The sequence below is a fragment of the Felis catus genome, chromosome D4, assembly GCF_018350175.1.
Source record: "Felis catus isolate Fca126 chromosome D4, F.catus_Fca126_mat1.0, whole genome shotgun sequence".
Lineage (NCBI taxonomy): Eukaryota > Metazoa > Chordata > Mammalia > Carnivora > Felidae > Felis > Felis catus.
Genome location: NC_058380.1, coordinates 132,785 through 159,765, shown reverse-complemented (window position 1 = coordinate 159,765; position 26,981 = coordinate 132,785). Strand labels below are relative to the sequence as shown.

The 26,981-nt window shown below is 41.5% G+C and overlaps 1 protein-coding gene across 1 annotated transcript in view; it reads left to right on the top strand.

Annotated features, from left to right (window-relative positions):
- LOC109493653 overlaps positions 1–26,981 on the top strand; it is a 161,117-nt gene that overhangs the window by 59,668 nt on the left and 74,468 nt on the right. Inside the window, exons 5-8 of the transcript XR_006588772.1 lie at positions 9,207–9,228; positions 11,532–11,611; positions 13,183–13,315; positions 23,085–23,202. The gene's annotated coding sequence lies outside the window, so the exon portion shown is untranslated. The remainder of the gene's footprint in view (positions 1–9,206; positions 9,229–11,531; positions 11,612–13,182; positions 13,316–23,084; positions 23,203–26,981) is intronic.

The window sequence follows — 26,981 nt, the reverse complement described above, 5'->3', positions numbered from 1 at the left end:
ACCACCAGGAACTCCAACTCTACAAGCATCATAAGGGAAATAAATTCATATCTTTCAGTACTCACTCTAAACGTCAATGGACTCAATGCTCCAATCAAAAGACATAGGGTAACAGAATGGATAAGAAAACAAGATCCATGTATATGCTGTTTACAAGAGACACACATTAGACCTAAAGACACCTTCAGATTGAAAGTAAGGGGATGGAGAACCATCTATCATGCTAATGGTTAACAAAAGAAAGCTGGAGTAGCCATACTTATATCAGACAATTTATACTTTAAAATAAAGACTGTATCAAGAGATGCAGAAGAGCATTATATCATAATCAAGGAGTGTATCCACCAAGAAGACCTCACAATTGTAAACACTTATGTGCCAAATGTGTCAGCACCCAAATATATAAATCAATTAATCACAAACATAAAGAAACTCATTGATAGTAATACCATAATAGTAGGAGACTTCAACACCCCACTCACAGAATGGACAGATCACCTAATCAAAAAATCAACAAGGAAACAATGGCTTTGAATGACACACTGGACCAGATGGACTTAACAGGTATATTCAGAACATTTCATTCTAAAGCAGCAGAATGTACATTCTTCTCCAGTGCACATGGAACATTCTCCAGAATAGACCATATACTGGGACACAAATCAGCCCTAGGTAAGTACAAAAAGATCGAGATCATAACGTGCATATTTTCAGACCACAATGCTATGAAACTTGAAATCAACAACAAGAAAAAATTTGGAAAGGTAACAAATATTTGGAGACTGAAGAACATCCTACTAAGGAATGAATGGACTAACCAAGCAGTTAAAGAGTAAATTAAAAAGTATATGGAAGTCAATGAAAATGATAACACCACTACCCAAAACATTTGGGATGCAGCAAACGTGGTCATAAGAAGAAAGTATATAGCAACCCAGTCCTTCCTACAGAAGGAAGAAAGATCTGAAGTACACAACCTAACTTTATGCCTCAAGGAGCTGGAAAAAGAACAGCAAATAAAACCCCAAACCAGGAGAAGACAGAAAATAATAAAGATTAGAGCAGAAATTCATGCCATTGAAACAAAAAAACACCAGTAGAACAGATCAATGAAACCAGAAGCTGGTTCTTTGAAAGAATTAACAAAATTGATAAACCACCAGCCAGTTTGATGAAGAAAAAGGAAAGGACCCAAATAAATAAAATCAAGAATGAAAGAGATCACAACCAACACAGCAGAAATACCAAAAATAATAAGAAAATATTATGAGCAATTATTCGCCAATAAAATGGGTAATCTGGAAGAAATGGACAAATTCTTAGAAACACATACACTACTAAAACTTAAACAAGAAGAAACAGAAAAGTTGAACAGACCCGTAACCAGTAATGGAATCAAATTTGTACCTGAAAATCTCCCCTAAAAAAACAAGAGTCCAGGGCCAGATGGCTTTCTAGGGGAACTCTACCAAATATTTAAAGAAGAGTTAATACCTATTTTTTTGAAGCTGTTCCAAAAAATAGAAATGGAAGGAAACTTCCAAACTCATTCTATGAAGTCAGCATTACCTTGATTCCAAAACCAGAAAAAGACTCCACTAAAAAGGAGAACTACAGACCAATTTCCCTGCTGAACATGGATGCAAAAGTCCTCAACAAGATATTAGCCAACCAGATCCAACAATACATTAAAAGAATTATTCACCATGGCCAAGTGGGATTTATACCTGGGATGCAGGGTGGTTCAATATCCGCAAAAACAATTAACGTGATTCATCATATCAATAAAAGAAAGGATAAGAATCATATGATCCTCTCAAGAGATACAGAGAAAGCATTTGTCAAAACACAGCATCCTTTCTTGATAAAAACCCTTAAGAAAGTAGGCATAGAAGAATCATACCTCGAGATCATAAAGCCATTTATGAATGCCCCAACACTAATATCATCCTCAGTGGGGAAAAACTGAGAGCTTTCCCCCTAAGGTCAGGAAGAAGACAGGGATGTCCACTCTCACCACCATTATTCAACATAGTATTGGAAGTCTTAGCCTCTGCAGTCAGACAACACAAAGAAATAAAAGGCATCCAAATTGGTCAGGAGGAGGTCAAACATTCACTCTTCGCAGATGACACGATACTCTATATGGAAAGCCCAAAAGATTCCACCAAAAAACTGCTAGAACTGATCCATGAATTCAGCAAAGTGGCAGGATAGAAAATCAATGCACAGGAATCGGTTTCATTCCTATACGCCAACAACGAAGCAACAGAAAGAGAAATCAAGGAATCGATCCCATTTACAGTTGCACAAAAAACCATAAAATACCTAGGAATAAATCTAACCAAAGAGATGAAAAATCTATATGCTGAAAACTATAGAAAGCTTATGAAAGACATTGAAGATGACACACACAAAAAGAAAAAGATTCCATGTTCCTGGATAGGAAGAACAAATATTGTTAAAATGTCGATACTACCCAAAGCAATCTACATATTCAATGCAATCCCTATCAAAATAACACCAGCATTCTTCACAGAGCCACAACAAACCATACCACAATTTGAATGGAACCGGAAAAGACCCCAAATAGCCAAAGCAATCTTGAAAAAGAAAACCAAAGCGGGAGGCATCACAAGCCCAGACTTCAAGCTGTATTACAAAGCTGTAATCATGAAGACAGTATGGTACTGGCACAAGAACAGACACTCAGATCAATGGAACAGAATAGAGAACCCAGAAATGGACCCACAAACATATGGCCAACTAATCTTTGACAAAGCAGGAAAGACTATCCAATGGAATAAAGACAGTCTTTTCAGCAAGTGGTGCTGCGAAAACTGGACAGCGACATGCAGAAGAATGAACCTGGACCACTTTCTTACACCATACACAAAAATAAACTCAAAATTGATAAAAGACCTCAGCGTAAGACAGGAAGCCATCAAAATCCTCGAGGAGAAAGCAGGCAAAAACCTCTTTGATCTTGGCCGCAGCAACTTCTTACTCCACACGTCTCTGGAGGCAAGGGAAACAAAAGCAGAAACGAATGACTGGGACCTCATCAAAATAAAAAGCTTCTGCATAGTGAAGGAAACAATCATCAAAACTAAAAGGCAACCAACAAAATGAGAGAAGATATTTGCAAGTGACATATCAGATAAAGGGTTAGTATCCAAAATCTATAAAGAACTTATATCAAACTCAACACCCAAAAAAACAAAGAATCCAGTGAAGAAATGGGTGAAAGATGTGAATAGACACTTCTCCCAGGAAGGCATCCAGATGGCCAACCGACACGTGAAAAATGCTCATCACTCCTCATCAAGGAAATACAAATTAAAACCACAAAGAGATACGACCTTACACCTGTCAGAATGGCTAACATGAACAACTCTGGCAACAACGGATGTTGGCGAGGATGTGGAGAAAGAGGATCTCTCTTGCATTGTTGTTGGGAATGCAAGCTGGTGCAGCCACTCTGGAAAATAGTATGGAGGTTCCTCAAAAAACTAAAAATGGAACTACCCTACGACCCAGCAATTGCACTACTAGGCATTTATCCATGGGATACATGTATGCTGTTTCGAAGGACACATGCACCCCTGTGTTTATAACAGCACTATCAACAATAGTCAAAGTATGGAAAGAGCCCAAATGTCCATCGATGAATGAATGGATAAAGAAGATGTGGTATATATATACAGTGGAGTATTACTTGGCAATCAAAAAGAATGAAATCCTGTCATTGGCAACTACATGGATGGAAATGGAGGGTATTATGCTAAGTGAAATTAGTCAGAGAAAGACAAAAATCATATGACTTCACTCATATGAGGACTTTAAGAGACAACATAGATGAACGTAAGGAAAGAGAAACAAAAATAATATAAAAAGGGAGGGGGACAAAACAGAAGAGACTGTAAATATGGAGAACAAACTGAGGGTTTCTGGAAGGGTTGTGGAAGTGAGGATGGGCCAAATAGGTAAGGGGCACTGTGGAATCTACTCCTGAAATCATTGTTTCACTATATGCTAACTAATTTGGATGTAAAGTAAAAAAAATAAGTAATAAAAAAAACCCCATAACCACCAATGAAAAAAGAAAAGAAAAGCAAAACTTGTACCCCTATGAGAGTGAGAGAGGCCGACAGACAGACAGGGAACACATAGAGAAAAGTAGATTTCTTTAGATTGGCATGTACCAGATCCTTAGAGCAGGATCTGGAAAGTCTCAGTAGTCAGGAATAACCCTTGCATTAAGGCAGAATCATTCCACACGAATGCCTCCCATCTAGATAGAATCGATTCTATTTGTTTTGAGACCATGAAGGAGGAAAATTCTTGATCGTCTTTTTGAGAATTTTCCCACTGTACCTAGGCTGCTTCTCACAGATTGGTTCAGCTCTCTCTCCCTACCTCATCTCTGAATTCTTCCATTAACTAACTTGTCTTGCATTTCCCACCTCCACCTACTCATGGCCATTGACTATGAGAACCTAGTGTTATTGGCCCCATTGGATCTAATCGAGTTCAGCGTCATCTACCGATATCAGCAGCCAGACAGCTGCCAGATGCACCAAGAGTGCCCACAGCCGAAGATTTTTTACCTTCGTGACAAGATGGCCTCTGTCTTTGGTGCATTTGAGCTCCATGACCAACCATGGTGCTGACAGCTACTTCTTTCTTTCAGACAGTGGCTAGTCAAAGACAGTGGGTGTCTACTTTCCACCATTACACATTTTTGTGACCTCATCTCTGAGAGCTGAAGATGAAAATGTTATAGATTTCAGAGGCTACTTTCTAGACAGGTTCCTTTGCACAAAATTAAGCGTGGTATGTGAATTAGTGTGAGTTGCATTGTGAGTGTTTTGCTCCTAAAATGCTTCTAAGTCTGGTTTTTGTAGAATGAGATGTATTCTGTTGTTTTGGTGACCATAGCCAAGAATTTTATATTCTTTGAGAGATCATTTTTCAGAGTTGCTATTGATTGATTTTGGCACAATACCATGAAATGGAAACATGAATTCCTTTCATTGGCTATTTGGAGATGTGTGTTCAGGTAACTTAAAATCCCACAGATATTACCAAAATATACATGATCACCTGATTGTGCAAATCTTTGCGTACCTCAGAAATCTGACATTTTGAACTGTGGTTCAGAATCAAAGTGAATATTGAAAGAAAACATCAAAATGTGAACCATAATATGTAATTTATTTTTTTGGAAAAATAATCCCATATTATTATAATAGCAGTTGCCCATCTCTCTCAGATATATCTGTATCGGTAAACATCTTTCTCTAGAACAATCTCATTTCTATCTCTAGTACATTTTGTGTTTTACTTCCTTCCATTCTTCCATGAATTTTGGGAATAGTTTGGAGATATTCCGAAGGATTTTATCCAGGTATTTTGTGAAATACAATAGAAGTCATTGACTTCTTATCTACTATAAATTTGCATTTTCTTAATTTTTCTATTTTACTTTGGCTTACAAATTCTTACTATTAAAACACAGTTGCAATATGTTTGTCAGCAAAATAAAATTTTTCAGTGTTGCCTATTACATCTTCCCTACAGCTTCAGTGTCGTATAATTTGTATAGAATAACAACACCTTTTTAAAGAATACAGTTTGTCGATATATGACATATGTAAGCAGCAATGAAACCGTGGCCACAGTGATAGAAAACACAGTCATCACCCCACAAGTTTGTTCCTGCTCCTTTGTAAGCCATGTGTCCTCTTGCTCTTCCATGAGGAGACATTTGAGAGGTGTGCTTATAACCTCCTGGAGGCTGGTAGAGGGTTTATAAAGATGATTCTTTGTGACAGATATATTGTAAACATCTTTAAGTTTCCTCATCATCTCCGATATTATTTCAGCCTGTCCATATTTTGTCTGACCATTTCCCTCTTGGCTCTGATGTGTTTGAAATTCTGTGGAAACATAATATTATTACTGCATCCATGGGAACTTGTGCTTATCTAATTTACCTCTGGAGAGCTGTTTTTGCTGCGAGTATACTAAAGTACCTTATACATAGACTTGTAATCATAAGTAAGCAGAAAATTTTATAGTCACTGGACCTTTTATATGCACTCAGTATTACAGATTTCCCTCTAATACGTTCAATTTCCATTATCATTTAGATCAAAATATGTTAAAATTTCTGTAGAAATGTCTTCTTTGACCTATATGGACTTTTTAAAAAATTCAGCTATAATTAACATACAGTGTAATATCAATTTCAGGTGTTCCACATGATTCAGTGATTTCATGCATTTCTCAGTGCTCATCACAAGTGTATTCTTGATCTACTTGACCTCTTTCACCCATCCCCCCACCCAACTCCACTCTAATCCATGTCTTTTTGAGAAACTTGTTGTTTAATCTCATGTTTTTTTGTCATTCTCCAACTAAGAACTTTTTGTTCTTGATGTCTAGTTTGAGTCATTTGTGGTCTGAGAACCTACTTCCTATGATTTTATTTACTTTGTTCAGATCTTGCTGTGACATCTCAAGTACCTGCTATAATTTTATAATGTCTTCAGGGAATGACTCTGTTCAAGAAACACTTTCTGAAACGTTTGTTTTCATTTCTGTTGTTGCTTGTGTGTTTTCTCTAGCCATCTCCCCCTTCCTTTCTGATTTGAAAACCTTTGTTGTTGGTGATGTGGGAAAAGTCATAGGACCTGATTTGATAGAATTGTTTGTCAGTTCAGGAAATAGCCAAATGAAGGAAACATTTCTCCCGTGTTTCTCGTGGGTCAGAGGCATCTTGTAGTCCAAAGATTTTGCCTTTACTTTTGTTTTGTCTGATACTCTGAAACAATTTGTGGTTCTGGAGTTTATTGTGGCTATTGGACTTGACAAAAAATAATTGGAAGTAAATGGTGCATTGGTTATTAAATTAAAATAAGTCTGCCATTTCCATTATTGAAGATTAGTAGTTTAGTATCTGTTTAATAGAATGGAAACATAGCTTTTGGTCAAAAATAAGATATCTACTTTAATTCTCTTCCTTAGAAATGGTTGTTGAAATATCAGCAAGTAGAAAGGAAATTCTTTCTATAGCTTATTCTACTTCTAAGATTTTAATATGTTAGGCCTTGGCTACATTTTTCTAGAGTGTTTCCTGAGACAGAGGAAATAAAAACAAAATTAAACTATTGGGGCTATATCAAAATAAATCGCTCCTGCTCAGCGATGGAAACAATCAACAAAACTGAAAAGCAACTTACTAAATGGGAGAAGTTATTTGCAAATGACATAGCTGATAAAGGGTTAGTACCCAAAATATACGAAGAAATTATACAACTCAACAGCCCGAAAACAAATAGTACAATTTACAAATGGGCCAAAGTCACAAACAGACATTTCCACGAAGGAGACATTCAGATGGCCAACAGATACATGAAAAGATGTTCAAGATCATTCATGGTCAGGGAAAGGCAAATCAAAACTACCACATGATATCACATTACACCTGTCAGAATGGCTAAAATCAATAAGACAGGAAAAAAAACTAGTGTTGGAGAGAATGTGGAGAAAAAGGAACCCTCATGCACTTTTGCTGGGAATGCAAATTGCTATTGCCATTTTGAAAAACAGTATGGAATTTCCTCAGATAACTGAAAATAGAATTAATTTGTGATGCAGTAACTGCACTACTGGGTATCTACCCAAAGAATAAAAAAAAACCAAACTACTTATAAAAGATATATGCATCCCTGTGGCGGATAAGCTTAGGAATCCCCCGGGCTTACACCAATGGGTTAACAAGTCACAAAGAAATACAAAGTCAATATAATGCTCGCACCCAAGTTTGGGTAAACAAGATTGGCATTCCAAGAATAGGGGGGTGCAAAGACAGCCCACAATAGGGAGGGGGTGCTGAGCCCCCCAAAATAGAGAGAGGCAAAGGCCTGAAATAGAAATGGCGCAAAGGTGCCCAATTCACAGGAATAACAAGTTTAGATATTCAGGGTGAAACCACCTCAAATTTAGTACCATAGCAGAAAGCTGCTTTTATAGGAGAATAGGGCCAGGGGAGGCAAATTGGTGAATTGGACTTCAGACCACTGCGCTGCAGGCAAAGCAGCCCAGAATGGAGATGGTTAACAAAAGAAAAGATGGCTTATTAACCCTGAGGTTATTCCCCCTATCTGTCTCATCCCCTAGGCTGGCAAAGATAAATAGGCACGGCGCCTCCTGTCTGCTGTTAACAGCCATCTACCCATCTGCCCGGTGCCTGGATTTTGTTTTATATTGACCCAAACCCCAAACACTGTATATCTTCAAAATCCCCTTTTCCCTGTCATATCCACAAGTTAATGTTCCTAGTTTCTTTGTCTCTTTGTACACACCCATCATGTTTGCAAGCCTTCTGATCTGAATAAATATGGGGCAAGGACCCTTATTCAGCGCTCTTGTCTTTTTCCTGGACATTAGCCGTCTTTCGTTTGAATCCTGCATCCGCTCTTTTGCTGGCCAAAAGAGAACTTTAGACTTAGAGTCTATGACACACCCCTATGTTTACTGCAGCGTTATTTATGATAGCCAAATTGTGGCAGCAGCCCAAGTGTCCATCCATAGATAAGTGGATGAAGAAGAGGTGATATGTCCATTAACACACACACACACACACACACACACACACACACACACACACACACACACTAGAATATTACTCAGCCATAAAAAGGAAGGAAATCTTGCCATGTGCAACAACATGGATTGATATAGAGGATATAATGCTAAGTTAAAGGGAAATACCATATGATTTCACTCATATGTGGAATTTAAGAAACAGAACAAATGAGCAAAGGGGGGAAAAAGAGAGAGATGAATCAAGAAAGAGATTCCTAACTTTAGAGAACAAAGTGATGGTTACCAGAGGGGAGAAGAGTGGGTGGGATGGGAGAAATAGGTGATGAGGATTAAAGAGTACACTTACCATGATGAGCCCTGAGTAATGTACAGCATTGTTGAATCCCAATATGTGTACCCGAATAGAACATAACACTGTATATTAACTATACTAGAATTGCAACACTTAAAAAATAATTTATTTTGCTGAACCACACCTTTATTATAATACCACATTCGATTATGATTTTGACTTTTTTTTGTCACGAACTATACTTTTATAAAAAATATCGTTTCTACATCAAATTTAATTTTCTTTATCCCTCTTCTAGGTAAAGAGTGGAATATATGAAGGTAAGATTTCAGGCTTCTATTTTCCTTGTAATCTATTCTTTTTAAGTCTCTTTTTAAAAGATTCAAAATCCTGACATGGGGCTCGATGTCACAAACCATGAGATCATGACCTGAGCCAAAATCAAGGGTTGGATGCTCAACTGACTGAGCCACCCAGGTGCTCTGTAATCTTTTCTTAATGCAGCTGTTCACTGTGGTTTCTAATTCCGCTAGAAGTAAAGACATTGACTTATCAGGTATAGTTAGCCCCTTAACTAGTTAGCCCCTTAGCCTTCTTGTTTGCATCCTAAGTGACAACACAGATTGAGTAGCCACCAACTGAGACAGGTGACCAAGTAGAGGAAAAAATCGGACAATTAGAGAGAAGCAGATGAGTTTACCTCTGGTCAGAAATGTTTAAGAATCCAGTGGCAGGAGTATATTGGTGTGACCTGCCTACTGGGGGAAATGCACAGATTAAGGCACTATCTGAGCCTGTCAAGAAGCTCAAGGCTTAGAGAAGAAGTCAGATATTGCCAGGCCACGTGTGTGTCACTAGACAGGTTTAAAACATGTGTTACAAGTCCTGGGTGGAGAGAGCCTCTAATGCCAGTGGAGAGTGAGTGGAAGTGAACAAGATGCAAAATGGTGCTAATGGATTGTGTATAGGCTTCACAGACTGTGCTGATTAAGGGATTTGGCACATAGTGGGTCCTCAAATGCTGGCGTTGCTATGGGGAATATAGCACTGCTGGTATAGAGAATGGCAACCTCAGGGCATCAGAGCTCTCCCATTGTACAAATAGCAGGTAAGTTTGCAGTTTGGGACCAAACAATAGAATTCAATGCCTGTCAGAAGATGCTGGAGTGCTGGGCCCTGTTCTAGGTGCTGTCCATGTGCTATCCACCTGTAAGGTGAGTGTTTCCTGCACGGTGTTTACCAGTGATGCAGGTGGTAACCTTTGCATCTTGGGCTTTCATCATCTTGTGATTTGGGGAGTTATCCAGGGTTCTAGCTACTAAGTAGTAAAGCTGACATTTTACCCAAGTGTGTTTGATTCCAAGGCCATATCCACCTGAGTGAGCATCCCGTCCTGGTTCTCATGGATGGGACCCTGTGGAGCAGCAGAAAGATATTGGAGGCCTCTGAGGGCCAAAAAGTGACATTTAGAATACTTTGTCTCTCAGTATTTGTTTAAATGTTTATTTACTTATTTTGAGAGAGAGAGAGTGTGTGCATGAGTGGTTGAGGGGCAGAGAGAGAGGGAGAGAGAGAGAATCCCAAGCAGCCTCCATGCTTTCAGTACAGAGCCTCACATGGGGCTCAATCTCACCAACCGCGAGATCATGACCTGAGCCAAAATTAACTGATTAGGCGCTCAGGCGCCTGCTCTCTTGTTATTGTTATTTTTATTTTATTGTTATTTATTTATTTATCTATATATCTATTTAAAGGATTTATTTAATTTTGAGAGAGAGTGAGAGTGCAAGTGAGGAGGGGGCAGAGGGAGAGGAGGACAGAAGATCTGAAACAGGCTCTGTGTTGACAGCAGCGAGCCTGATATGGGGCTTGAACTCATGAGCGGTAAGATGATGACTTGTGCTAAAGTTGGATCTCAACTGACTGAGTCACCCAGGTGCCCCTTTCATTATTTTTAAACGGTGGGTGAAAGTGGGGGGAAAACGTGGAAGAAATTAGGCAGGTTATTTTTTTCTTTTTGACTTTTTTTTTTTAAAGTAATTGCACTGACTTGTTTATTTGATCATGAAGGACAGAATATAAGTATGTAGGATACTTGGTTTTTCTCCTTTTCTCCTCTGGTGATGTCAGAGCAGTTTGAGCTGTTCATATATTCTAAGAAGAATGTTGCTTAATGATGGGATATTAGGGAACACCTGGGTGGCTCAGTCGGTTGTGTATCTGACTTTTGATTTTGGCTCAGGAAATGATCGCAGGGTCATGGGATCGAACCATGCCTCGGACTCCGCACTGAGCCTGGAATACGCTTAAGATTCTCTCTCTCTCCATACCTTTCACCCGCTCATGTGTTCTTTCTCTCTAAAAGAAAAAGAAAGAGGAGAGATATATAGAGAGAAACAGAGAGAGGGAGAGAGAGAGGAAGAAGGAAAGAATGAGAGAAGGAAAAATAAAGTGGCACTAACTAAAACTTGCTTTCTTCAGGGACCACAGTAATGCCAAAATGTTATATGTGACCACAGTGCCAGATCATATGCCTTTGCTGTTGACACAATGGGTGGTTTGACTTTCCTGGTTTTGGTACTAATCCTGAGAGATTGCTCTTTTATCTTTTTGGTTAATTTAGATCAAATTTCTGAGAAGATTAAGTACTACATGAAGGAAAATGCAAAACATGCAGAAAAAATGTCCATTTGTGAATAGAAGGTATAACCATTTTTTCCATTTTTCTCATTTTCATTTTTTCATTTTCATGATTTCATGATTTCATGATTTCATCTAGAAATGCATTCACTTCTGGTTCACTGATTTTGCCATCTCCTCTTTCATCCTGATGTCCCATTTCATTCCATTGTCTACCAGGCTAAATTCAACGCAATCATCACACATGTAAAATACCACATTCTTTATTTCTGTAATGACTTACCCATCAAAGATAAGTTTTTATGTCAACGTAGTTAATATTTTTGAATTCTGAATCCTTTATTACATATTTGTGTAGATCAATGGAGTGAAGAAATGTGCTCAAGAAACCATGTGGCAAAATAAGCTTCCCTCTTACAAAGCACATAGATGTAAGATAAAAATCCCTTCTTTGTCCTGGGGCACCTGGGTGGCTCAGTTGGTTAAACATCCAACTCTTGGTTTCAGCTCAGGTCATGTTCTCATGGTTTGTGAGTTTGAGTCCTGCATCGGGCTTCGTGCTGATGGTGGGGGCCTGCTTGGGATTCTCTCCCTCTGTCTCTCTTTGCCCTTCCCCTGCTCACTCTCTCTTTCAAAAAATAAATAAAAAATATTAAAATACCTTCTTTGTCCTTTAAAAATGGAAGTAAAAGTAATGAGTAAGTATTCCTGATGACTATGTGTTTTGTTGAAGAATAACAGTGAGACACTTGAGTGCACTAATGAATTTTTTAATAACATCATTCCAAGTGCACACGCTTCATTGCAATCTGAGAGAAATCAGAATGTCAAGAATTGGGACTTCCCGAGTGATCATAATTTGACATTTGTGCCCTTTTGGTCATTGGGTGAATTGAGCCCCTCAACCCTCCATGCTGTTCACTACTGTTTCAAGCAGTAACACTATAGTACCTCTTTTATTTAGGAGTTAGGCAGCATTTGTTTTCATAACCCTGGCTTAATTTTTATATCATTCAGTGCTGCTGGGAGAGAGCACTAGAGGTTTCTTGCCATGTTGAATGGTTCTGTTCCTCTTAATGCAGAGCAGAGAATTTTGAGAGAATCTGGTGACAATATTTCTCTTCCATAAAGAAAAGTCATTCATTGGAGCTGTTTGGCTTGAAATATTTTACACTTTCTTCGCTTTTTCATTGTCATCCAGTCACAGTTCCATTGACTGGAAACCAAGATAGTTGCTGTGAAACATTTACATCTTCCACTGTTCTCTTCATCCTTCATTTCTTTATGTGTCTGTCTTTTCTCTTTGGCCCAAACTGGATCGACTGTTTTTAATGATACAGGGGCTAACTGTGGGGTATGTTCTATTGACAGTGCTTCTTTGTACACGTTTGGTTTCTATCCTACTTGCAAATCAGGGAAAGGAAAAATCTACAAAGAACTTGAAAGGTGCTATTTTAGTAAACACTTCAGAAGTTTCAGAAGTAAATTCCCTCTATTTCCTGCAGGATTTCCATTACACACTTTATCTTTGAAGAAAAACAAATCTTTCATGTCTTAGAATATTCGATTTATATGTTATCTACTGAGTGATCTTCTTCTTGGGAAGAAGTCACTAGAAAGAATGTTTTGTTCAGGTTCACCTCTCCCTTTACGAAGTTCATACCAGCGAAGTGAAATTGAAGTGTGAAGAACAGGAAGTGAAATCGAAGTCTGAAGAAACAGGCTGTGCAGAAAGAAAATGCTCAGGTTAAGATCCACAAGAATCAGGTAAAAAAAAATTTACTATAAAATGTTATATAAATCAGAAATGAACATCATTACGTTCTTTTTGAGTTTCTCTTCTTTAACTGGTAAAATACATGCATTAGAAAGTTTCCCATCATAAATATTTAAGTGTACATTTTAGTAGTGGTAAGTACATTCACGGTCTTCTATAGTCACTCCACCTTTCTCAAATCTGTCTTAAAGTCAGGAGATACTGGTGCATGCATCAAGGGTTCAATGCAGAGAGTCTTGACGTCTCATAAATGTAACCTGGAAGAGGTGTTGCTTGCAGGGAAGAAAACTGAACTTGATAGAATGAGTTTGGTCTGGGAAGGTAAAAAGTGGCTTCCTGCCTTGGGAATCCTGTCCTTTCTCCTCTCCCCCTTCATGGCCACACTCGTAGTAACAGGTGCACACATTCAAGTACACTGTTGGTTTTTTTTTTGTTGTTAATTTTTAATGTTTATTTATTTTTGAGAGAGAGACAGAATGCAAGTGGGTTAGGGGCAGAGAGAGAGAGGGAGATACAGAATCCGAAGCAGGCTCCAGGCTCTGAGCTGTCAGCACTGAGCCCGATGCAGGGTTCGAACTCACGTGCCATGAGATCATGACCTGAGCTGAAGTCGGACGCTCAACCGATTGAGCCACCAAGGCGCCCCTCAGGTACACTGTTTTATGCTTGACAGACAGCAAAAGGGAACTGGGGGACAACTGTGATGCACTTAAGTGTGGGAAAGGGTCAAAGGATGCCAAGTGGACACGCTGCAGAAGAATGTAGATGTTTGTGTTGGAATGTGTGGACAAAGACAGAAGCTCACAGGAGAGTAAGACTTTCAGGAATTAATTGTTACAAACACTGTTGTAAGAACAAATGTGTCAGGCAGTGGAGATAATTTTCTTTCTTTGAGGACATTTAACACCAACAATACTTTTATTGTAGTAATCATTAAAAATTGTGTTTCTCCCTTCTGCCTTGATTTCTGTGATCTGCACCTTCCTTCACTTTGTGGAAATCTCAGGGTTTATCTTCATTGTCCTTTACATTTCAGTCCCATCGTAGCGACATGACTGCCATATGTATATATTTTGTTGTTAAACTCTAGACATTGGGTAGGAAATATTGGGAGGAGAATTCAGGTGTACTGTGATGGTATCCTGCTGCAAATAAGATGGGAGTTTATGTCTAGCAGGAGATCAGGGGTGCCGGCATTACTGCATCCTGTGAACTCAGTTTTCCTTCCTTTCACTCTTTTCCCTTCCCAACCTTTCCCCGCATTCCTTTTCAAGGAGACAATATTCTGAAGGTGGGCAATTCACATCACTTTCTTTTCGTCAGTGTATTTTGCATTCTTCTCAACTGGTGTCTTTGAGGCAGGTGGCAGGAGTTCCCTCGTGAACTGTAGAAATGTCCAGTAGGTCATTGTACAGTGTGAATAACACCATGTCCAATAAAGATGTCTCTATGGCCTTGATTGTGCTTCCAGGTTCCATGCCAAGGGAGCCTGAACCGCTTCCGGACCCCAGGCGTGTGGTGTTGTCAGACTTTGGTATTGGGTCCACATGGGGAGAGAGCCTTAGCTACGGTTAGGGTTCGATTCCTGGATGTCACCAGGGCTGAAGCGACTCCAGTCTCATGATCTCCCTAGAGGGCTGAAGTGAGGGCCATGCGACGGTGAGGGTCAAGTGTAGGGTTAGGGTTGGAGATACGCTTAGGTTTCAGTTGAGGGTCCTGGTTAGGGGTAGGGTTAGGTCCCAGGAGGCTCAAGGCGCTGAACCCACAGCAGTTCAGTGGTCTCCCCGAAGGGCTCAGTCGAGGGAACAAGGGAGGGTGCCAGTCAGGATAGGTCTTTGGCTTCCAAGGCCACAAAACTCTATGGGCCACTGTTCGGGTAGGCCTCAGGAATTCTCTGGCGCAGCTGTGGCTGGGCCTGGGAAATGACATGGTGAGCTTCCGGGTTCCATGCTGAGTGACCCTGTACCGCTTCTGCACCCCAGGTGCGTGGTGTTGTCAGACTTTGGTATTGGGTCCCCATGCGGAGACAGACTTAGCTAGGGTTAGGGTTCGGTCCGGGGATGTCGCCAGGGCTGAAGCGACTCCAGTCTCGTGATCTCCCTCGAGGGCTGAAGGGAGGGCTCATGCGACGGTGCACTTCAAGTGTAGGGTTAGGGTTCGAGGCCGGCTTAGGTTTTGGTGGAGGGTTCCAGTTAGGAGTAGGGTAGGGTTAGGGTTAGGTCCCAGGAGGCTCCACGTGCTGAACCCACAGCAGTGCAGTGGTCTCCCCAAAGGGCTCAGTTGAGGACACAAGGGAGGGTGCTGATGAGGATCAGTCTTTGGCGTCCAAGGCCACACAACTTTATGGGCCCTTGGTCGAGGAGGACTCAGGAATCCTCTTGGGCAGCTGTAGCCGGGCCTGGGAAACGACATGGTCAGCCTCCAGGTTGCATGCTGAGTGACCCTGCATCTCATCTGGACCCCTGGCGTGTGGTGTTGTCCGAGTTTGGTATTGGGTTCTCATGGGAGAGAGCCTTAGCTAGGGTTAGTGTTCAGTCCAGGGACGTCACCAGGGCGGAAGCCACTCCAGTCTTGAGATCTCCCTCGAGGGCTGAAGTGAGGGCCCATGCGATGGTTCGGCTCAAGTGTAGGGTTAGGGTTTGAGGCCAGCTTAGGTTTAGGTGGAGGGTTCGGGTTAGGGGTAGGGTCAGGATTCGGGTTAGGTCCCAGGCAGCTCCAGGCGCTGAACCCACAGCAGTACGGTGGTCTCCCCAAAAGACTGAGTAGAGGGCACAAGGGAGGGTGCCGGTCAGGATCAGTCTTTGGCTTCCAAGGTCACACAAATCTATGGGCCCCTGGTCAGGGAGGCCTCAGGCATCCTCTGTGTCACCTGCAGTAGGGCTTGGGAAACGACATGGTGAGTTTCCAGGTTCCATGCCAAGTGATCCTGCCCTGATTCTGCACCCCAGGTGCGTGGTGTTGTCAGACTTTGGTATTGTGTCCCCATGGGGAGAGAGCCTTAGCTAGGGTTAGGATTCGGTCCAGGGACGTCGACAGGACCGAAGCGACTCCAGTCTCGTGATCTCCCTCGAGGGCTGAAGTGAGGGCCCATGCGATGGTGCAGCTCAAGGGTAGGGTTAGGGTTTGAGGCCGGCTTAGTTTTCAGTGGAGGGTTCAGGTTAGGGGTAGGGTCAGGGTTTGGGTTAGGTCCCAGGAGGCTTCATGCGCTGAACCCACAGTCATGTAGTGTTCTCCCTGAGGGCTGGTTTGAGGGCACAAGGGAGGGTGCCAGTCAGGATCAGATGTTGGCTTCCAAGGCCACACAACTCTATGGGCCTCTGGTTGGGGAGGCTTCAGGTATCCTCTCGGGCAGCTGCAGCCAGGCCTGGGAAACCCCATGGTGAATTTCCAGGTTTCATGCCGAATGTCCCTGCCTCGATTTTGCACCCCAGGCCCATGGTGTTGTCAGACTTTGATATTGGGTCCCCATGGGGAGAGAGCCTTAGCTAGGGTTAGGGTTCGGTCCAGGGACGTCGCCAGGGCAAAAGCAACTACAGTCTCATGATCTCCCTCGAGGGCTGAAGTGAGGGCCCATGAGAAGGTGCCGCCCAAGTGTAGGGTTAGGGTTAGAGGCAGCTTAGCGTTCGGTGGAGGGTTCCAGTTATGGGTAGGTCAGGGTTAGGGTTAGGTCCCAGGAGGCTCCAAGCGCTGAACCCACAGCAGTTCAGTGGTCTTCCCAGAGGGCTGAGGTGAGGGCACAACGGAGGGTGCCATTCAGGATCAGAGTTTGGCTTTCAAGGCCACACAACTCTATGGGCCCCTGGTTGGGTAGACCTCAGGAATCCTCTCAGGCAGCTGCAGCCATGCCTGGGAAACGACATGGTGAGGTTCCAGGTTCCATGCAGGGTGACCCTGCACCACTTCTCAACCCCATTCGCGTGGTGTCATAGGTTTATGGTTCGGTCTTCAGAAGTTGCCAGGGTCAAAGCGACATCAGTGTTTTGAATTCCATGGAAGGCTGATATGAGGATACATGCTCCGATGTGGATCTGTTGTAGAGTTAGTGTGATATATAGGGTTAGGTGTAGGGTGAGGATTCTGGTTAGGTTTACCATTATGTTTAGGGTTAGGTCCCTGAAGCCTCCAGGCATTTACCCCAGATCAGAGTAGGTGTCTCCCCAAAGGCCTGAGTGGAATACACAAGGGTGTGTGCCTGTCAGGATTATTCTCTGCGTTCCAAGTCTAGACAAATGTGTGTGCCACCTTTAGGGTAGGCTTTAGAAATCATCTCGTGCAGGTGCAGTCGCGCTTTGGAAATGACATGGTGATATTCCACGTTCCATGTCGAGTATTTGTTCACCGATTCTGGAACCCATGTGCATGGTGTTATTAGAAAATATACAAATGTATATATTCTGATGGAATGATATCTCCCTTGATGTCTTTGCGGTTTTTAAGTGCCCTACTATGATTGTATGAGTATCAATTCTTTACTTTAGGTTTTGACTGTTTTGTGTATTGGATGTCTCAGGTTGAGCACATATATGTTTACAATTGTTGTATCTTTCATTGGATTATACCTTTTATCATTATAGTGTCCTTCTTTCTCTCTTGTTAGAGTTTTATTTTTAAATCTATTTGTCTGATATAGGTATGGCTACTGCTGTTTTCTTTTGTTACTTTAGTTCTATAATTAGTCTCTTGTAGGTAGAGGTTAGATAGGTCCTATATTTCATTCATTCTCTCACCCAGTGCCTTTTATTATGAGGAGAGAGAGCACAGGTTGGGAGGGCAGGGTGGGGGGAATGGGGGAAGATAGAGAGAAAGAGAGAGAATGAGAGTGAGGATGTATCTTAAGCAAGTTCCATGCTCAGTGCAGAGCCCAATTGGGGCTCAATCCGATGATCCTGGCATCATAGCCTGAGCCAAAATCAAGAGTCAAAATCTCAAGTGATTGAGCCATCCAGGTGCCCCTATCTGTCACCCAGTGCCTTTGATTTGAGCATTTATTCTGTTTCCTTTCAAAGTAATTGATAGGCATGTACTTGTCCTTTTATTACTTGATGATGGTTGTTTCTGAATCTTTTTGATCCTTTCTTCTCTTTCTCTTTTTTTTATGGTTTGCTGGGTTTCTTTAGTACCACAGTTGAAATTGCTTGTCTTTATAGTCTACATATGTATTGGTGGTGTTTGATTTGTGGTTATTATTAGGATTGTACCTAACCACTTGTGCATATAGAAGTCTATATTGATAGTTGTTTAAGTTTGAACCAGTTCTTTACTCCTCTCCTCCCCGTGTTGTAGATATGTAGTGTCATATTTCAAAACCTTTCATATCGCGAATACTTTGGCTGATGTTTTACAGATATACTCATTTTTATTGCTTTTGCGTTTTGCACTTTAATATTGTCACTTTAGGTGTTTCTTTTCCACTTAAAGAGTCCCCTTTAACATTTCTTGCAGGGGTGGTTTGTTGGTTGTGAACTCGCTGAGTATTTATTCCGGAACCTCTTGATCTCTCCTTCCATCTGAATGATAGTGTTGTGGATAGACTCTCTTTGGCTGCAGATGTTATCCATTCAGCACCTTTACCATACCGTGCTGCTCACTTAAGGTTTCAAAGTTTCTTCTGAAAAACATCCAGTGATAACCGTATGGGGTTTCTCTTGTAGGTAATTGTCATCTTTTGTTTTCCTGCTGTTAAATTTTTTCTTTATCACGACATTTTGCGTTTTAATTACTATGACTTGATGTGGATCTGCTTCTGTTGAATATTTTGGGGGGTTCTTTGTGCCTCCTGCTTCTGGGTCTGTTTCATTCCCCGCATTAAGGAAGTTTTCATCTATTGTATCTTCAAATAAATTTTCTGGTTCCATTTCTCAGAGTTCTGAGAATGAGAAATAGGACAGGAGAGACCTATGAAGTTTCTCTGATGAGTCACTGGATTTGCATGCGTGGAGGATAGATTTGGGACTCAAATGAACAATCTACCTTTAACTTAAAAGAACTAGAAAAAAACAACAATCTACCAATGTCCAATGTTCTCAAAAGGGAGAAATTAATCCATATGAGAGTGGAAACGAATGAAACTGAGACCATGAAATCAATAGAAAATATGAAGAAGACCAAAAGTGGGTTTTCTGAAGAGTGAAACAAAATTTTCAAGATTATACATCGACTATGCTAAGACAGAGGACCCAACTCAAAATAATTATAAATAAAAGTGTAGACATTACACCTGATACCAAAGAAACATAAAGGAGACAAAGAGGTGACCATGGCTAAATTAGATGCCAGCAAACCGCCTACCTAAAAGAAATGGATAGGTTCTTAGAAACACACAATATACCAAGACTGTATCAGGAAGAAATAGAAGGTTTGCACAGACCCATTAAAGGAAGACTGCATCAATACAAGAAGATAACCAAAGTAAGTAAATTGAATCAGTAATCGAAATTCTCTCAGGGAAGAAAAGCCCAGGACCAGGTAGATTCACTGGTGCATGTGACCAAACGTTTGTAGAAGAAATAACAGCAGTCCTCTCACTGATTCAAAAGGAATGAACACCATAAACTCATTTCATGAGACTGGAATTACCCTGGTAGGAAGCCAGAAAAGGATACTACCTGAACAGAAAACTGTAGGCCAGTATTCCCGTGATGAATATAGATGAATAATTCCCAGTGACATACAGGCAAACCAAATTCAGGATCACATGAAAAGGATCATTGACCGTGATGTAGGTTTTTTTTTTCCCCTGTAAAGGAAGGATGTTTCAGAAATGCAAATCAATAAATATGACCCCTCACATAATTGAATGAAAGAAAAACCAACCAGAAACCAGACTCTTAACTATAAATAGCAAACGGAGGATTACTAGAAGGGAGGTGGGCAGGGGGATGGGTTAAATGGGTGATCGGCTAAGGAGGGCGCTAGTAGTGAGGAACACTGGGTGTTGTATGTAAGTGATGGATGACTACACTGTATATCTGAAACAAACATTACACTGTTTGTTAACCAACTGGAATTTAAATAAAAACTTGAAAAAATAAATACTAAAGAAATACATAAATAAATTTAAACTAAAATAAATACATTTTTAAATTTTTTCTTAATGTTTATTTATTTTTGACAGAGAGAGAGAGAGAGAGAGAGAGAGAGAGAGAGAGAGAGAGAGAGAGAGAGATTGGGCATGATCAGGGGAAGGACAGAGAGTGAGACACAGAATCCATAGCAGGCTTCAGGCTCTGAGTTGTCAGCACAGAGCCTGATGCGGGGTTCGAACCCATAGACTGTGAGATCATGACGTGAATCAAAGTCGGACGCTCAACCAACTGAGCCACCCAGGCGCCCCACACATTTTAAAAATTAAAAAGAAAACTCCTGTGATGATATCAATAGACACAGAAAAAAAGTTCTGAGAAAATTTGGTATCTATTTGTGCTAAAAAACTCTTTAAAAATTCCCTGTAGAGGGAACATATCTCAACATAAGAAAGGCCACGTATGTGAAGCACATATCTAACATCATACTCAATAGTGAAATTGTGAAAGATTTTCCTCTAAGATCAGGAACAAGACAAGGATGCCCTAGATATGTGAAGGGGATTGGGTGATTCAGGCTTCTGGTTATGGAATAATAAATTACAGATAGAAGATATAGCATAGGGAACATTGAGAATGGTACTGGAATAGTGATGCATGGTGACAGATTGTAGCTACACCTGTGTTAGCGTATCAGAATGTATACACTTGACCAATCACTATGTTGTTCATCTGAAACTAATGTAACATACTGTATCAGCTATTCCCAAATAACATGACTTTTTTTAAATAAGGTAAAAGAATTAAATAAAGTTCAGTGTAAAAGAACTTGTTAATATCTAATCAAGAAATACATTAAAGTTCCAAACTAGAAAGTCACCTTATCACATTCTGTAGCTTTCCTATACACTAACCAAATTATCTAAGAAGAAAAGAAAACAATCCATTTACAATAGCATCAAAAACAATAAACTGTATAGGAATAAATTTAGCCAAGGAAGTGAAAGATCTCTCTACAAAAAACTATAACACCCGTGTACAGAAATGGAAGAAATTAAATTTGGATGAAAGAAACAGGAGAACACACAAGTCAGTGAAAAGCCATCCCACGTCCATCTTTCGGAGGAATTAATATAGACACAATGTCCATACTACCCAAAGCCATCTAGAGATTCAGTGCAATCTTTATCAAGACTCCAATGCAATTTTTATGCAATTAGAAAAACATATCCTAAAATGTATTTGGAACCACAAAAAGACCCCAAGTAGCCAATGCAAGAAAGGACAAAATAGGAGGCACCACACTTCTCGGTTTCAAGCTGCATTCTAACACAAAGAAATCAGGTATGTCACTGGCATAAGCACACACACAAGACAATGGAATGGAAATTGAGAGCCTAAACTAAATCCTTGCATGCACAGTCAACTAGTATTTGACAAGGGAGTCAAGAATACACAGTGGAGAAGGGTAGTCTCTTGAATAACTGGGGCTGGGGAAATTGGATATTCACGTGTATAAGAATAAAGCTTAGCACCTTATGTTATACCACTCCAAGAATTAACTTGAAATGGATTAAAGATGTAAATGAATAATACGGAAACAAAATTCTTCCTCATCGTTTCAGCTCTTACTATGCCAACATGGAGCTGTTGAGGTGGTGAAAGGTTGGGTGGAGAGTAGTCCTGGACATAGAAGCCTGTGTGTGTGGAACAGACTTTCTTTAGTAGTCTGGAATTATCCCTCTGATCCTTTAAGACTAGCTACTTCCTTCACTACATTTGCAGACACAGCTAGTACCATGCTGCCAGCAACGCACTGCTTTGTCTCCTCCAACTCTTAGAAATTCTAGGTGGGACCCAGTGGGAAGGGTGGAGTTTAGAAGCACTGATGCTGCCCTATTGAAACCAGGTGAGAGGAAGGAGACAGGTGCCATTCGGCTTCATTGGGGTTTAGGTATGTTAGTGTTGGTGTTGGTGTTGGGTTTTTCACCTTTTACCCTAACACATCTCAAAAGTTTAATTTCTGTCCTGCAGGTCCACGTGGTTTCCAGGATATTTCCTCCTTTCCCAGAAGTGCCCTCCATGTCATACCCCGTGGGCTGACATTTATCACCACCCATGGGCTTTGGACCATCCCCACCTTCTCCAAACTGGGGTCCTCTGGGACCTCACCTTCCTCCTCCACCATGTGGAAAGATGATATGATCAGTATGAGTTGACTTACAGAACACGTTTTGTCTTTTACTTGTTATGTGTTTGGAGAAGATGCAGTGATGGCACCACAGGGCTTTCAGGTCAGCCTGAGTAAGGACAGTGTAATGTGCTTCAATTTCTCACGAAATGCATGAAATGGGCAGTCATTTCCACCTAGTGAGCTGGGCAACACGTGTCTCTGAGAAGGAAAGAGGCCTTATACATGCGGACAGACATAACACTCCCTAGTATGTAGCTTGTACAGAGACCATGTGCTGGGCTCTCTGAGGGATGAAACACACCCCTAACATACTTTCTAGCAAGTTGACACCTGAGCTGTTCACAGCTGCTTGATTAGTTATAAAAACACCTGAACCAGGGCCCTGTAAACCTTCCTCAAGAGACAGGATCAGATCTCCCTCTTGTCCTCAAGGGTCACCTGAGGCACATGAGAAACGCTCTGTCCCTGGTAAGGGACCTGAGAGTGTGAATGAGTTGAATATAATGAAACATGTTGCGAATGGTTTGTTTTTCTTCCACACAGTTTATGCAAGTCAGAATCAACCTCCATCCACCTCCATCCTTTATGAGACCTAAGACGTGATGCAGCTCCCATGGGAAATATCAGTTTTGTCTCTACCAAGGATGCAGAGAAAGACAAGGTAAATTCTGTTGCCCGTTTCAGTTGCAATGCTTTCTGGAAACTTTTATCCGGCCTTGTCTGGTTTTCTTTGTCCTCTGGTGTCTTTACTGTTTGATTTATGTGCTCACAAGCCTCCAGGCTTCTCCAATGTAATATCATCATGTTAGCTAGTGCCTCTGGACGCCACAAGTACATGGAGGCTGAGGACCACGTGGCTCTCACTTAGCGTTTGTGGAAATAACTTGAGGAGGATGATACTTCACTGCACCCTCAAGTCTTCTGAAGCGTCTGACTCCTTCTGCACCTTCTTTACATGGGATTATCCTGATTATTTTCATTTTTTCCTATTTCAGTGTAGGCCATGAATTTGTTCAGAATGTCTGCTATGAGCCTCATGACTGGAATAGATAAAAACTCTTTCCAACATTATATTGTGTGCTTTGTGCAGTGCTGAGGGTTCTTAGAAAAAATTCAGAATTCATTACTGGTCCTTCTGTGTTGGTAAATGTACGATAGAGAATTTCTCCAGTTGTCCCCTAGGTGGAAATACTCTGAATTTTCAGAAGTGGCATGTGTAATAAAAAATGTACGTGGAACTGCAGTCGTGAAGGGAGAGAATCAGTGATTACCTGCAGGGCCAATACCTCACACAGTTCTTCAGTTGTGTTTATATGAGTAGGTTCTCTTGTGTCCCGGGAGCAGTTGTAATTGGTACTTTGTCTCATGATACCTTATGGGAGTTTTGCCCCTGAAATTGAGACATGTTTCTGTTCATTCTTTTATGTAGAATTTCTACCTCCCTTTTACAATGGCACAAAATAACTCTGCAACTCATATTGTATTTAAAAGCTGAATTACCTGTGAATTAAGATAAACATACTTGAGACCAATGAATATGCACAGGTAATGTGTTTCCCTCAGAAAACACATTTCCAGGCCCCATGCAGGACTCCAGGAATCCCCATCTCCTCAGAGGTCCCTGTGGCCTTGCACAGAAGATGTCTTTGTCAGGGAAGGAAGCAGAGTGAGGACAGGTATGGGATGGCAGGTAGAGCTTTGACCTTGGGGTGGCCCTGGATCTCTGTGTGGTTCTGGCCATTTCTTTCATTCCTTCATGTTCTGTCTGTTCTCAATGTGCAAAGAAAAAGTCTGCAGATCTGGTGGAAGAGGACACCAGAGGGATCCTGGACACAGATGCCTGCCTCTCTGGAATACGTTCCTTTATTAGACTGGCATTACTGCCATCAATCTTCTAGAACAGGACTCCTTGGCTTTCTGCATTTTTAAACATGGGCAGTGACGTGTGGCGACAGTCGTTTTTCCTTGTGGCATCTGGTACTTTCAGGCTATAGGTGGGACCTCATGGAAGGGTAGAGTTTTCTGACACTGATGATCTGTTCTACTAGAACCCATAAATGAACAAGGGGCCAGATGCTGACACCTGCTTCATTGTGTTTCAGCTCCTGTGGGCGTTCTGCTTCTGTCTGTCATACCAACACACCTGTCACTTCTGTAGGTCCCTATGGGTGCAAGAGGACCTCCTTCTTTCCCAGGTCCATCCCCCACAGATACCCTTTATCACTGTTCATGGGCTCTATGGGCTACCTCCAGCTCCTTGATGTTCTCAGGGACAAGACCCACCACCTCCACCTCGACTATTTGTGAGATGAACTGAGCTGTATGAGTTGACATGTTCAGCACGTTCAGCTTTTGTGTTGTTGAGTCTTTGAGAAGATGTAGAGATGGCCTCACATGCTTTGTAATGCAAGGGTGCTGCTGGATGAGGACACTGTTAAGATTCCTCAAGTTTCTCAGGACATACATATGTTGGGCTGTGTCATTTCCATTACTGAGCTGGGCTGCATATATCCTTTGTGGAGAAGGAAAGAGTCTTTTAATAGAAAAGCAGGCATATCAGTTCTGCAGATGTGCCCAGTACACAGTCCATATCCCTGGCTCTGCGAGAGATGAGGCAAACCCTTTCTATCAGGGGCTTCAACTGTCCTAATGGGGAGAGAGTCACATGCGTTAAATTACATGGAGCTTCTGGTCTACAATAATGGCAGCTCCAATAATGGGTCCTCAAGTACAAGCGACGGAGACATGAAACTCATGGAAATGAATTGGAGACTGTGCATGAGAAGGGAGAGCTGAGATGGTGCAGAGGGGAGGGTGTTAGACTCAGTGAGATGGAGTTGGAGGCCATTTGTGGCAGGGCCCACAACCTGGGCAGGGAGAGTGAGCGCAGAGTGGCATCCACACAGAGCAGCTGTATGGGTTCAAGGATGGTTCATGCAGGTATCATCTCTGAAATGTCATTGTGGCCAAAGTGCACCTATTTCATTATCTAAATAAAGACTATTTTTTCTCTTGGAGGTTCTCCTGAAGGTTCTGGATCCTTGTGAAAGAATGCCCTGGAGATTTGTAGTTTTCCTTGGTTCTTATGGGATGCTTGTCTGCCTAAGTTTGTGTGCCTCTGTGAGACTAAATGTGATGAAGGGTTGTAGATTAGCTGTGTGGCTTCCTTGGCCTTCAGCCTGAATCAGACTCTTAGCAGGAATTCAGGGTTGACCAGGAAACGCCCCTGCTGGAATCTCGTCACCGCACCCCTGAACCTACTGTCATGACCCTGCATGAAGGTTTGCATCTCTGAAACTTCCCTCACAATTTCCAGAGGCACTGCCTGTGATCCTGCTGTCTCAGCCCTAATGCCAGCTCTCAGTGGGGCCATCTCAGAGCCTCAGCATTGTAATCTGAGAAGCAGGAACAATGTTGGTCTCTGAGGTCAGTGCGATGAAGAGGTAGTTAAGCACATAAGGAATTTGTAAAATGTATGGGATGAGTGGGCATTCACCCTTCTCAGGGTGGAAATTAATGTATCTGCACACAGAAGGTCATCAACAGATGTTCATTCAGTTTCATGAAACTAAGGGTATAATGCCTGAGGTTGGGAGGTTGGTAATTTCTGTTTCAAAGGATACAAAAAAGACCCCTGTGTTTTTTCTATTAAAATTCAGGTCCTACTTTACAAAGAAGGAAAAGATAAGTATGAGAATGTGTATATTCAGGCATCTACATCTAAGATCTGAGGTAGACACACAAATGCAGCCACACAAATATGTGCTCATCCAAGGCCACAGATGTATTGTAGAAGACAAAATGCATAGAGGAGAACAGAAGATCCCTTTGCAATAACTCAAAATCACTTTGAAATTTGAAGAGGACACTGAACAATTACAAACCAGCTATGGTTATTATATATTTAGAGATGGTGTCTAATCTGCCCCTTGGTCTGAATGCTTTCCCTGCCCACCCTGTCCACTCCACTTTGTCCTTCCTAATGTCCCCTAATACACTTGTCACAGTTGTGTTTCTGTGTCAGCGTCTGATTCCAGGAAAATCAACACTCATTCCCCATCAAGTGTATGCTTTGGGGTTCCTGTATACACAGTTAGCCAACACATAGTATGTACAGGATTGGTGGAAGAAGACAGATCATTCTTTGGGGTTGTAATGCCTGGAAGGGACCTATGGTTCCATCTGAGGAGTTGGATACATCCTTTAGGGAGATCTGGTGGTGGTTGTTATATCTGTAGATAGATACTCATGAGCACATGGCGTGCGTGCTAGTTGGTGGGGTTTGTGCTGATGAGGAGGGCAGGTATCTGTCTCCAGGAAAGGGTCTCTTCCGATGGTGAGGAATGGATTCAGGAGATCAGTAAGGAGGCCTTGCATTAACTCAGCTCTTGTGCCCTTGTGCACCTTACCAGCTGCCCCCAATAGCACCAATCCAGGTGG